At 42.4% G+C, this 14805-nt stretch overlaps 1 protein-coding gene across 5 annotated transcripts in view; it reads right to left on the reverse strand.

Annotated features, from left to right (window-relative positions):
• Positions 1 to 11875, reverse strand: part of lmo7a (LIM domain 7a) — a 110623-nt gene extending 98748 nt beyond the window's left edge. For 3 of the 5 annotated variants that reach the window (XM_084161117.1, XM_084161116.1, XM_084161114.1), the window contains exon 1: positions 11541 to 11875. The gene's annotated coding sequence lies outside the window, so the exon portion shown is untranslated. The remainder of the gene's footprint in view (positions 1 to 11540) is intronic. The other 2 variants (XM_084161118.1, XM_084161115.1) reach the window with 1 other exon arrangement.
• Positions 11876 to 14805: the final 2930 nt, after the last annotated feature.

A 14805-nucleotide genomic window follows, 5' to 3' on the forward strand; every position in this document is an offset into this window, starting at 1 on the left:
TGTCACATAGACCGGTTAAGTGCAGTGAAACGTGTTGTTTTAACAGCTGAAGCGTTGCAGGGAATACTGAACACGAGAAGGGATTTGATTTGGATTGGACTGTGACCAAAGGATTATACATTTTTTGTAAACAAAAACAAAAAATCAGCAATGGACATTTATTTTTTCTACAGTTTACTACAGTAACTGGCGGAATGGACATAAAATGTGTGTGAACGCCATTATACCAGAGAAGAAGAAAGGTTCATGCATGGAATGGTAGACGCACGTCGTTTAACACAAATTACTGACAAAAAGGAGGAGGAAAGCCTATCGGTTTTGCTGTCTTTTTATGAAGTTTTTCTACCAACTCATGTAAAATTGTGGAAGGAGTAAGTGGAGATAAGATGAGAGTAATGCCCCACAGCCTGCAGTGAATGTTGTTCATCAGAGGGATACTGAGAAACTAACAGTGAAGGTAGACTTTGTTGCGTTTCTTGCCCCACACAATACCCCATAATGACAAAGAAAAAACAGGTTGTTAGAAATGTTTGCAAATGTATATTTAAAATAAAAAATGAAATATTACATTTACATAAGTATTCAGACCCTTTACTCAGTACTTTGTTGAAGCACCTTTGGCAGAAATTACAGCCTCGAGTCTTCTTGGGTATGACGCTACAAGCTTGGCACATCTGTATTTGGGGAGTTTCTCCCATTCTTCTCTGCAGATCCTCTTAAACTCTGTCAAGTAGGATAGGGAGCGTCGCTGCACAGCTAATTTAAGGTCTCTCCAGAGATGTTCGATCAGGTTCAAGTCCGGGCTCTGGCTGGGCCACTCAATAGCATTCAGAGACTTGTCCCAAAGCCACTCCTTGTCTTGGCTGTGTGCTTAGGGTCATTGTCCTGTTTGAAGGTGAACCTTCACCCCAGTCTGAGGTCCTGAGCAGGTTTTCATCAAGGATCTCTCTGAACTTTGCTCCGTTCATGTTTCCCTCGATCCTAACTAGTCTCCCAATCCCTGCCGCTGAAAAACATCCCCACAGCATGATGCTGCCACCACCACCATGCTTCACCGTAGGGATGGTGCCAGGTTTCCTCCAAGTGTGACGCTTGGCATTCAGGCCAAAGAGTTCAATCTTGGTTTCATCAGACCAAAGAATCTTGTTTCTTTAGGTGCCTTTTGGCAAACTCCAAGCGGGCTGTCATGTACCTTTTACTGAGGAGTGGCTTCCGCCTGGCCACTCTACCATAAAGGCCTGGTGGAGCGCTGCAGAGATGGTTGTCCTTCTGGAAGGTTCTTACCTCTATAGAGGAACTCTGGAGCTCTGTCAGAGTGACCATCGGGTTCTTGGTCACCTCCCTGACCAAGGCCCTTCTCCCCCGATTGCTCAGTTTGGCCGTGCGGCCAGCTCTAGAAAGAGTCTTGGTGGTTCCAAACTTTTTCCATTTAAGAATGATGGAGGCCACTGTGTTCTTGGGGACCTTCAATGCTGCAGACGTTTTTTGGTACCTTTCCCCAGATCTGTGCCTCGACACAATCTTGTCTCAGAGCTCTATGGACAATTCCTTCGACCTCATTGCTCTGACATGCACTGTCAACTGTGGGACTTTATATAGACAGGTGTGTGCCTTTCCAAATCATGTCCAATCAATTGGATTTACCACAGGTGGACTCCAATCAAGTTGTAAAAACATCAAGGATGATCAATGGAAACAGGATGCCCTGAGCTCAATTTCGAGTCTCATAGCAAAGGGTCTGAATACTTATGTAAATAAGGTATTTCAGTCTATTTTTAATACATTTGCTAAAATTGATAAAAACCTGTTTCTGCTTTGTCATTATGGGGTATTGTGTGTAGATGGATGAGGAAAAAATTTAATATAATCCATTTTAGAATAAGGCTGTAACGTAACAAAATGTGGAAAAAGGGAAGCGGTCTGAATACTTTCCGAATGCACTGTATATGCCGTTTCCATTATACATGCCGCAAAGATTTTTTGGCGACATTGCTTTTGTATATAAACCTGGGTCAATAGAAACCTGCCTTCAGAATACAAATGCAAAGCTGCCCATTTCTTTGCAAGGATATAAAGACGCTTCAAATGAAAACAGAGATGACTGTATTCAAATATAAACACAGTATAGGCTACATATACCTATATATTTGAATGATACTGAAATACGTTTTATTTAGCTATTTATATGCTACGGTGTGTAATTTTTTCCCCAATATACACTCAGTGACCAGTTTATTAGATACACCACCCCGTTCACGAAAATGGTTCGCTCCTGCAGACAGTGAGTCACATGGCCGTGGCTTGCTATATAAAGCAGGCAGAGCGGCATCGAGGCATTCAGTGACTGTTCGATTGAACGTAAGAATTGGCAAAACTAGTGACCTAGGAGACTGAGTGTGGTATGATCGGAGCCAGGCGTGCTGGTTCCAATATCTCAGGAACGCCTGGCCTCCTGGGCTTTTCACGCATGACAGTGTCTCGGATTTACCGAGAATGGTGCAAAAAAAAAAGAAAAACATTAAGTCAAATAAAATAAAATTGTATTTGTCACATGCGCCAAATACAACAGGTGTAGACCTTACAGTGAAATACTTCTTACAAGCCCTTAACCAACAATGCAGTTTTAAGAAAGAATACCCCCCAAAATCACAAAAAAATACAATATAAAATAATACGAAATAAAAGTAACAAATAGTTAAAGAGCAGCAGTAAAAATAACAATAGCGAGGCTATATACAGGGGGTACCGATACAGAGTCAATGTGCGGGGGCACCGGTTAGTCGAGGTAATTTGGGTAATATGTACATGTAGGTAGAGTTATTAAAGTGACTATGCATAGATAATAAACAGAGAGTAGCAGCAGCGTAAAAGAGGGGTGGGGGGGCAATGCAAATAGTCTGGGTAGCCATTTGATTAGATGTTCAGAAGTCTTATGGCTTGGGGTTAGAAGCTGTTTAAGAAGCCTCTTGGACCTAGACTTGGCGCTCCGGTACCGCTAGCCGTGCGGTAGCAGAGAGAACAGTCTATGACTAGGGTGGCTGGAGTCTGACAATTTATAGGTCCTTCCTCTGACACCGCCTGGTATAGAGGTCCTGGATGGCAGGAAGCTTGGACCCAGTGATGTACTGGGCCGTACACACTACCCTCTCTGGTGCTTTGCGGTCGGAGGCCGAGCAGTTGCTATACCAGGCAGTGATGCATCCAGTCCGGATGCTCTCGATGGTGCAGCTGTAGAACCTTTTGAGGATCTGAGGACCCATGCCAAATCTTTTCAGTCTCAGGGAATAGGTTTTGTCGTGCCCTCTTCACGACTGTCTTGGTGTGCTTGGACCATGTTAGTTTGTTGGTGATGTGAACAGTACGGGGCAGTACAACAGTGGTGTGCAGAACAGCATCTCGGAATGCACAACTCGTCGGTCCTTGTCACGGATGGGCTATTGCAGCAGAAGACCACACCGGGTTCCACTCCTATCAGCTAAAAACAAGAAGAAGCGGCTCCAGTGGGCACATGATCACCAACACTGGACAATTGAGGAGTGAAAAAACATTGCCTGGTCCGACGAATCCCGGTTCCTGTTGAGTCACGCTGATGGAAAATCAGGATTTGGCGTAAGCAGCATGAGTCAATGGCCCCATCCTGCCTGCTGTCAACAGTACAGGCATGTTAGGTCACGTGATACCAATTGAGCAATGTTTGAAAGCCACACCTCGTAGAATCCATGCCCCCGAAGAATTCAGGCTATTCTGGATGTAAAGGGGGGTCCGACCCAGTACAAGAAAGGTGTACCAAATAAACTGGCCACTGAGTGAATTTAATCATTTAGTGCATTATTATAGGTTAAGCATTATATCTCTCTAGTAGCTGATCCTTCGTCAGTATTGTGGAATAATTATAATGTTAAAGCCCCAATCAGCAGTAGAAACAATAACAAAGCGGTCACCCCACCCGATTCAGTAAAATGCTGTGGGATGGGGCTGGAGAAATGTAACTTCGCTATGGATGCAAGGACTAATCATCCATGATAGTTTTAAGCATGTTTTGAGGCTATATAGTGTTTGTTTACATTCTTTGTTTACAAACATTGGAGTAAAACAAGCTTATATTTTGGGTCCTGATGGGGTAGGACAGTTGAACTAAGCTCATGAGGCATTTATAAGTCATATTTGTCAAGAAAAAATAGATACATAATTAATTTATAAGTCCATCGTTAAAACACTTGTAAGCCTAAATTCCATCGTTATCGGGAAACCGGACCCTGGCTAGCTACAGACTGGCGACCTTCAGTCTCTGCTTTGGCAACGCCACACACTTATCAACTAGCTACAGGCTTGCTAGTTAGCATTACATTCCTCCTGCTAGTAGCCAATAATAGTTTTTCCTGTCAGCGAACACTTCTAGGTCCTAAAAGCTATGACGTAAGCTAACTAGCCAGTCATTTAGCCAGCTACAGTGCCTTCAGAAAGTATTCATACACCTTGACTTATTCAACATTTTGTTGTATTACAGCCTGAATTCAAAATGTATTACATTGATTTATTTGCACACCCATCTACACACAATACCCCGTTTTGACATAGTGAAAACATGTTTAGACATTTTTGCAAATCTATTGAAAATAAAATACAGAAATACATGCCAAAATCATGGGCATCAATATGGAGTTGATCCCAATGCAGAGTGCCAATGTATCACACCTAAAAGTGAGAAAATAACTATTGTTCAACTGTGCAAATATTGAAAATAAGGTTGCGTGATGATACATAAGCATTTGTAAGTGCATTTATAAATGGTTTATAACGGGAGGTAAATATTGGCTCATTATTTGGCGAACACTGACCGGTTATTGAACCATTTTGACCAATGCAATAACCGTTTATTAATGGTTTATAATGGATTTACAAATGATTAAATAATTGTTAATAACATCATAAACCCTTTACAAATGCAACCTTATTGTAAAGTGTTAACCATTTGGAAAACAATCCCTTGAAAATGGCATGTAGTTGTCAATGGTTCTAGCGGAGCTGGGGGTCTCCTTGCCCCCCAGCAGCCAAATCAAATTTATATTGACGTTTTATTGAAAACGACCTATTGCGCCTGTGGCTGCGGTTGTGTGAAATATGTTTAAAGGAGCATACTTCCTGTAGAATCAGTCCATTCATTACCTTCTCCTGCTTTATCTGTATCTCATATTCTGTCTGTGCCGACCGCGTTGCTAGGGACAGGAGGGTGTGGTGTGGTTAGTTACCAACATGCAGAGTTGGCTTTGTTTGGTGTGTGCTATTTGGTGTGTGTTGTGTGTGTGTGTGTGTGTGTGTGTGCTCGCCTTTGACAGCGCCCTCAGAAGGGCAGATGACACAGTCATTGTGGATCCTGGGAGAAATTAACCTGCTGCTTGCGCGACCTTATCGAAGGAGTGGCTAATTTAAAGCTGGATCATTAGACAATGCTGAATGATGCATTAAAGTACACAGACAGACAGACAGACAGACAGAGGGACCGACAGACAGACAGACAGAGAGACCGACAGACAGACAGACAGACAGACAGACAGACAGACAGACAGACAGACAGACAGACAGACAGACAGACAGACAGACAGACAGACAGACAGACAGATAGACAGACAGACAGACAGACAGAGAAAGAGAAAGAGAAAGAGAGAGAGAGATTCACTGGCATGTCAGGTCAGGTTCATTTCACAGTGGTTTCGTGTTTTAAGACATTACTGGAACACACCTTTGTCAAATGAATCACTTCTTAAAAGGGTACACTGTATAATACACTTCACCCATGAGAGTCAATAGTCTACATCAGTTGTGTGGCACACCTCCTACACAGCGTATTTCTCATGAAAATCCCATTCGTCACAGATACACTACATGACCAAAAGTATGTGGACACCTGCTCGTCTCGTTCCAAAATCATGGGTTGGTCCCCCCTTTGCTGCTATAACAGCCTCTACTCTTCTGGGACGGCTTTCCACTAGATGTTGGAACTTTGCTGCGGGGACTTGCTTCCATTCAGCCACAACAGCATTAGTGAGGTCAGGCACTGATGTTGGTATATTAGGCCTGGCTCATAGTCGGCATTCCAATTCATCCCAAAGGTGTTCGATGGGGTTGAGGTCAGGGCTCTGTGCAGGCCAGTCAAGTTCTTCCACACAGATCGACAAACCATTTTTGTATGGACTTCGCTTTGTGCACAGGGGCATTGTCATGCTGAAACAGGAAAGGGCCTACCCAAACTGTTGCCACAAAGTTGGAAGCACAGAATAGTCTAGAATGCTTTAACGTTAAGATTTCACTTCACTGGAAGGGCCTAGACCGAACCATGAAAAACAGCCCCAGACCATTATTCCTCCTCCACCAAACTTTACAGTTGGCACAATGCATTGGAGCAGGTAGCATTCCCCTGGAATCCGCCATACCCATATTCGTCCGTCGGACTGCCAGATGGTGAAGTATGAATTATTACTCCAGAGAACGCGTTTCCACTGCTCCAGAGTCCAATGGCGGCGAGCTTTACACCACTCCAGCCGATGCTTGGCACTGCGCACGGTGATCTTAGGTTTGTGTGCGGCTCCTCGGCCATGGAAACCCATTTCATGAAGCTCCCGACGAACAGTTATTGTGCCGACGTTGCTTCCAGAGGCAGTTTGGAACTCGGTAGTGAGTGTTGCAACAGAGGACAGACAAATGATACGCATAACACGCGTGGCTGTCCCGTTCTGTGAGCTTGTGTGGCCTACCACTTCACAGCTGAGCAGATGTTGCTCCTACACGTTTCCACTTCACAATAACATAATTTACAGTTGACCGGGGCAGCTCTAACATGGCAGATATTTGACGAACTGACTTGTTGGAATGGTGGCATCCTATAACGGTGCCACGTTGAAAGTCACTGAGCTCTTCAGTAAGTCCATTCTACTGCCAATGTTTGTCTATGGAGATTGCATGGCTGTGTGCTCGATTTCAGCCACACCTGTCAGCAACGGGTGTGGCTGAAATAGCAGAATCCACTAATTTGAAGAGGTGTCCACATACATTTCTATATATTGTTTATGTATTTGTGTTTCTCCGTGCTGCGTCTGCTGCCATGGTGAATGTGTTTGAGCTGACGGTCTCTACCTCCCTCCACCTCACTGAGACACACCTGCGTGAAAACTGAACAGGTTGTTCGACATACCACATGCACCTCTGCCCAGTGCGCAGGTGAGAAGGAGAACAACACAGAAACTATAACACACCTTTTTGTATTGTATTTTCTTTTCCCTATTTTATTATTAACACTGCATTGTTATGAGAGCTCTCAAGAAAGAATTTCACTGTACTATTATCAAAATGTTTTGCATGTCAGCAATCAAGTTTTCAAGATATATAACTTTCAAAATACAGAAACATCATATAATGGAAAATGCATATACCGGCTGTATTTCGAAAGTTATATATCTTGAAAACTTGATTGCTGACATGCAAAACATTTTGGGACTATATCAAGTGGACTAATATGTCAACAATGGACTAATAAAACAAATACCAAAACATAGTTTTTTTAGGTGGAATTTCCCTTTAAGGCAGTGCAAGGCGGAACTGAGTCAGACCTCTCATGTAATCTCTCTCTTTACAGAGACATAACTCATTCACTGTCAGCCCTGATATAGATATATATATATACAGTGCTATGAAACAGTATTTGCCCCCTTTCTAATTTTCTCTACTTTTGCATATTTGTAATACTGAATGTTATCAGATCTTCACCCAAAACCCAATATTAGATAAAGGGAACATAAGTGAACAAATAACACAACAAGTCCATATTTATTTCATAAACAAAGTTATGCAACACCCAATTCCCCTGTGTGAAAAAGTAATTTCCCCCTTACACTCAATAACTGGTTGTGCCACCTTTAGCTGCAATGACTCCAACCAAATGCTTCCTGTAGTTGTTGATCAGTCTCTCACGTCGCTGTGGAGGAATTTTGGCCCACTGTTCCATGCAGAACTGCTTTAACTTAGTGACGTGTGGGTTTTCAAGCATGAACTGCTCTTTTCAAGTCCTGCCACAACATCTCAATTGGGATTAGGTCTGGACTTTGACTAGGCCATTCCAAAACTTCCAATTTGTTGCTTTTTAGCAATTTTCATGTAGACTTGATTGTGTGTTTTGGATCATTGTCTTGCTGCATGACCCTGCTGCGCTTCAATTTCAGCTCACAGACGGATGGTCTGACATTCTCCTGTAGAATTCTCTGATACAGAGCAGAATTCATGGTTCCTTCTATTAAGGCAAGTCGTCCAGGTCCAGAGGCAGCAAAGCATCCCCAAACCATCATACCACCACCACCACGCTTGACCTTTGGTATGATGTTCTTACTGTGGAATGCAGAGTTTGGTTTTCGCCAGGCATTACTGCAACCATGAGGCGACTCTGGGATGCTGACCTTCTAGGCAGAGTTGCAAAAAAACAACATATCTCAGACTGCCCATCTTAATCTTTTCTTTTTATTGGCCAGTCTGAGATATGGCTTTTTCTTTGCAACTCTGCCTAGAAGGTCAGCATCTCGGAGTCGCCTCTTCACTGTTGACGTTGAGACTGGTGTTTTGCGGGTACTATTTAATGAAGCTGCCAGTTGAGGACCTGTGAGGCGCCTGTTTCTCAAACTCTAATGTATTCGTCCTCTTGCTCAGTTGTGCACCGGGGACTCCAACACCTCTTTCTATTCTGGTTAGAGCCAGTTTGCGCTGTTCTGTGAAGGGAGTAGTACACAGCGTTGTACGAGATCTTCAGTTTCTTGGCAATTTCTCGCATGGAATAGCCTTCATTTCTCAGAACAAGAATAGACTGAGGAGTTTCAGAAGAAAGTTATTTGTTTCTGGCCATTTTGAGCCTGTAATTGAACCCACAATTGCTGATGCTCCAGATACTCAACTAGTCTCAAGAAGGCCAGTTTTATTGCTTGTTTAATCAGCACAACAGTTTTAAGCTGTGCTAACATAATTGCAAAAGGGTTTTCTAATGATCAATTAGCCTTTTAAAATGATAAACTTGGATTAGCAAACACAACGTGCCATTGGAACACAGGACTGATGGTTGCTGATAATGGGCCTCTGTACACCTATGTAGATATTCCATTATAAATCAGCCGTTTCCAGCTACAATAGCCATTTACAACATTAACAGTGTCTACACTGTATTCCTTATAAATTTGATGTTATTTTAATGTACAAAAAAACGGCTTTTCTTTAGAAAACAAGGACATTTCTAAGTTACCCCAAACTTCAACGGTCGTGTATGCATGTGTATGTATGTATGTATGTATGTATATATACAGTGCCCTCCACTATTATTGGCACCCCTGTTTAAGATGTGGTCGAGGACTTCCAAAAATTCTCATTTTTAAAAAAAAAACATAGAACCCAAATGCAAAAAAATTGAAAAATCCAACCTTTTATTTAAGTACATTACTTTGGTGGTAAAAAAAAAAAAATCACACATTTAGAAAAAAAAAAACTTGAAATCATGTGTCCCACAATTATTGGCACGCCTAACAATTCCGCTGATTTTTTTAAAAATATATTTTTCTGTAGTTGCTAAAGTTGGTCAGGGTATCTAGGAACTTTTAATTAGTAATTCATGACTTCCTGTTTCCCTGGGGTATAAATATGACGTGACACAGAGGCCTAATTCTCTTACCCATTTGTCAACATGGCAAAGACAAGAGAACACACCATTCAAGTAAGGCAGATTTGTGTCGACCTTCATAAGTCAGGCAATGGCTACAAGAAAATAGCCACTCGCCTTAACTTGCCCGTATCTACAGTCAGAGGAATCATTAAGAAGTTTAAAACAACTGGAACAGTGACAAACAAGGCTGGAAGAGGTCCCAAGTTTATCTTGCCACAACGCACAGTGAGGAGGATGGTAAGAGAAGTAAAAAAAAGTCCTAAGCTCACTGTCACAGAATTGCATCAAAGAGTGGCATCTTGGGGTCACAAAGTCTCCAAAACAACCATCAGACGCTCTCTACATGCCAACAAGCTGTTTGGGAGGCATGCAAGGAAAAAGCCTTTTCTCACTAACACTCACAAACGTAAACGTCTGGAGTTTGCTAAGCGGCATTGGACTTCAACTGGGATCGTGTGCTTTGGTCAGATAAGACTAAGATTGAGCTTTTTGGCAACAAACACTCTAAGTGGGTCTGGCGTAAAACAAAAGATGAGTATGCCGAAAAGCACCTCATGCCCACCGTGAAGTATGGTGGAGGATCTGTGATGCTGTGGGCCTGTTTCTCTTCCAAAGGCCCTGGGAACCTTGTTAGGGTGCATGGCATTATGAACGCTTTGAACTACCAGGACATTTTAAATAAAAACCTGATGGCCTCTGCCAGAAAGCTGAAGATGGGTCGTCATTGGGTCTTTCAGCAGGATAATGATCCAAAACATGTGGCAAAATCTACACAAAAATGGTTCAGCAGTCACAAACTCAAGGTCCTCCCATGGCCATCTCAGTCCCCAGACCTCAACCCAATCGAAAACCTGTGGGGCGAGCTAAAGAGGAGAGTGCATAAGAGAGGACCCAGGACACTGGATGATCTAGAAAGATTGTGCAAAGAAGAATGGTCAAAGATCCCTCTCTCTGTGTTCTCCAATCTTGTGAAATGTTATAGGAGGAGATTAAGTGCTGTCTTGTTGGCAAAAGGGGGTTGTACAAAGTATTAACATCAGGGGTGCCAATAATTGTGGGACACAATTTAAAAAAAATTCTAAATGTGTGATTTTTTTTTTTACACCAAAGTAATGTACTTAAATAAAAGGTTGGATTTTTCTATTATTTTGCATTTGGGTTCTATGTTGTTTAAAAAAAAAGGAGAATTTTTGGAAGTCCTCGACCATATCTTAAACAGGGGTGCCAATAATTGTGGAGGGCACTGTATATATATATATATATATATATATATATATATATATATATATATATATATATATATATATATATATATATATGTGTGTGTGTGTGAGTGCATTAGAGAGAGAGAACCTTTACATGACCGAGGTTTGACACACACACACGGTATAGTGATCACGTAAGCGCTGTCTTTGTCATCCCAAACAGGCAAAACATACGGTGTAGGGATCGAGACAGCAGTTTATTACACAGACTTCACATCGAGAGTCGCGTGTTCGAGAAGACCACACAGGTCAATTTAAACCTGTGGTCATCTACAAAGATGTTCACAGGTTCACCCCAGTCGCGCACACACACACACACACACACACACACACACACACACACCCTTGCACAATCGCACACCTACACAAACCTAAGGAAGTATCTATCCAAAGTCTAGTCTAGTTAGAAGGAGAAAGGGGAGTCTCTCACACTGTTCAAAGTTATTTTCATAACGTTCCAGTCACAGATCAGTCAGACAAAAAAATGAATGTTCAATAGTCAATAGACAAAAAAATTAATCGTTAACTTGTCATCGGTATGTAAATATGTGTAATCTGTACTGTATATCATATGTAGCAGCACTTACTTGACAGCGACTCTAGTGGATGTGTCTTGGAGGTCTCCTGGGTGAAAGAGCTGTGCCTCTTTTAGTCTGAGCTTCCCGCAGGCCTTGAGGAAGACGATAACATCGTCCTGTAGAGAGACAGACAGGACTGAGAGAGAGAGAGGTTTGTCCACCTTCAGTCACCGTCAATAATCACTCAGGAATTCTCTGGCAGATGCAACACGCAACAGTTCGACACTTCACTGCTGCGTCCAAAATTCATACCACCGGGAAGAACTGAGAAAGGGGCAGGTAGGAGCGTGTGTGTGCGTAGCAAATAGAGAGCGACACAATGCAGAACACACACACACAGGTAGGCAGGGGCAAGGCAGCAGCGAATTGACAGCTCCAAAACTACCTGTGGGAGTGTGTGGGCCAGCCAAAAGGGGCAGGGTTTTTGGAACTAGGAAGAATGACATCAGAGCTACATACTAGTCCCACCCCCCACCAGCACCAGTCATGCAAGGCAGAGCTGCCACCCAGTGAGTGAAGTCTACAGCCTGTAACACACTTTCTCTCACACGTCTCTCCCTCTCCTCCCTGTGCTGTAGAATACCTGTGGAATCCGCGGGGTGGAGGATTATTTAGGAAACATGCGGTTGCCATGTAACAAGGTCAGGTGACTGAAACTAACAGCCAAATATTCCCTGCGAGCAACTATTAGGGAGTGGAGAAAAGTTATCTTACTGGATTCAAATAAATACTTTTCGATTTGCCCTAGAAAAACGACTTTTCTGGGAATACACAACAATACAGCTCTCCGTGTAGATTCAGAGTGTATCTGAGTTCTGTATTGCAGTACTATCAAGTACTTGTATACAATTGGCAGATTTTTATTAGCACAAAAATAAGGTAATTTTGGTTTTGAACACAGTCATACGATACGTGGTATAGAAACTTACAATCTTAAACGAGTACATGGGGAGCTATATCTTTGCAGGTCAAAACCACTGATACAGGTCAGGTCCCCCTCCACCCTGTGGTGCTATGGATAACATGTTATTATGTCTCCAGAGAAACCTAAAAGATCCTAAAGGTCCTATTTATAAAACTAATATAGGCAGAATTTGGCTGGGGTCAAAATCACCCCAAAGGACTTGATATTTTTTAAAGTCCATATTGATACAGAAACACAAAACAATGATTTAGATGTATTAAACCCATACGGAAGCCTAATATATTGACATATTTAAAATGCATACACTACTGTTGTAAAGTTTGGGTCACTTAGAAATGTCCTTGTTTTCGAAAGAAAAGCAATTTTTTTGTCCATGAAAATAACATCAAATTGATCAGAAATACCGTGTAGACATTGTTAATGTTGTAAATGGCTCATTATCAGCAACCATCAGTCCTGTGTTCCAATGGCACGTTGTGTTCGCTAATCCAAGTTTATCATTTTAAAAGGCTAATTGATCATTAGAGTTTCAGAATAAAGTTATTTGTTTCTGGCCATTTTGAGCCTGTAATCGAACCCACAATTGCTGATGCTCCAGATACTCAACTAGTCTCAAGAAGGCCAGTTTTATCGCTTCTTTAATCAGCACAACAGTTTTCAGCTGTGCTAACATGATTGCAAAAGGGTTTTCTAATGATCAATTAGCCTTTTAAAATGATAAACTTGGATTAGCAAACACAATATGACATTGGAACACAGGACTGATGGTTGCTGATAATGGGCCTATGTAGATATTCCATTATAAATCAGCCGTTTCCAGCTACAATAGCCATTTACAACATTAACAATGTCTACACTGTATATCTGATCAATTTGATGTTATTTTAATGGACAAAAAAATTGCTTTTCTTTCGAAAACAAGGACATTTCTAAGTGACCCCAAACTTTTGAACGGTAGTGTATGTAATACAGTGCGTTCGGGAAAGTATTCAGACCCCTTGACTTTTTCCACATTTTGTTACGTTACAGGCTCATTCTAAAACTGATACAATTATTTATTTTTCTCAATCTACACACAATACCCCATAATGACAAAGCAAAAACAGGTTTTTAGAAATGTTAGCAAATGTATTACAAATAAAATTTCTTATTTAGATATGTATTCAGACCCTTTGCTATGAGACTCGAAATTGAGCCCAGGTGCATCCTGTTTCCATTGATCATCTTTGGAGATGTTTCTACAACTTGATTGGAGTCCACCTGCGGTAAATTGAATTGATTGGACATGATTTGGAAAGGCACACACCTGTCTATATAAAGGTCCCACAGTTGACAGTGCATGTCAGAGCAAAAACCAAGCCATGAGGTCAAAGGAATTGTCCATAGAGCTCAGAGACAGTATTGTGTCGAGGCACAGAAGGGTACCAAAACATTTCTGTAGCATTGAAGGTCCCCAAGAACACAGTGGCCTCCATCATTCTGAAATGGAAGACGTTTGGAACCACCAAGACCCGTCCTAGAGCTGGCTGCCCGGCCAAACTGAGCAATCGGTGGACAAGGGCCTTGGTCAGGGAGGTGACCAAGAACCCGATGGTCACTCTGACAGAGCTCCAGAGTTCCTCTGTGGAGATGGGAGAACCTTCCAGAAGGACAACAATCTCTGCAGCACTCCACCAAATCAGACCTTTATGGTAGTGTCCAGACAGAAGCCACTCCTCAGTAAAAAGACACATGACAGCCCACTTGGAGTTTGCCAAAAGGCACCTAAAGGACTCTCAGACCATGCGAAACAAGATTCTCTGGTCTGATGAAACCAAGATTGAACTCTGGCCTGAATGCCAAGCGTCATGTCTGGAGGAAACCTGGCACCATCCCTACCGTGAAGCATGGTGGTGGCAGAATCATGTTGTGGGGATGTTTTTCAGCGGCAGGGACTGGGAGACTTGTCAGGATCGAGGGAAAAATGAAAGGAGCAAAGTACAGAGAGATCCTTCATGAAAACCTGCTCCAGAGCGATCAAGGCCTCAGACTGGGGAGAAGGTTCACCTTCCAACATGACAACGACTAAGTACACAGCCAATACAATGCAGAGGTGGCTTCAGGACAAGAGTCTGAATGTCCTTGAGTGGCACAGCCAGAGCCCGGACTTGAACCCGATCGAACATCTCCGGAGACCTGAAAATAGCTCCCCATCCAACCTGACAGAGCTTGAGAGGATCTACAGAGAATAATGGGAGAAACTCCCAAAAACAGGTGTGCCAATCTTGTAGCGTCATACCCAAGAAGACTCAAGGATGTAATTGCTGCCAAAGGTGCTTTAACAAAGTACTGAGTAAAGGGTCTGAATAG

Source organism: Coregonus lavaretus (assembly GCF_964263955.1).
Source record: "Coregonus lavaretus genome assembly, chromosome: 5".
Taxonomy (NCBI): domain Eukaryota; kingdom Metazoa; phylum Chordata; class Actinopteri; order Salmoniformes; family Salmonidae; genus Coregonus; species Coregonus lavaretus.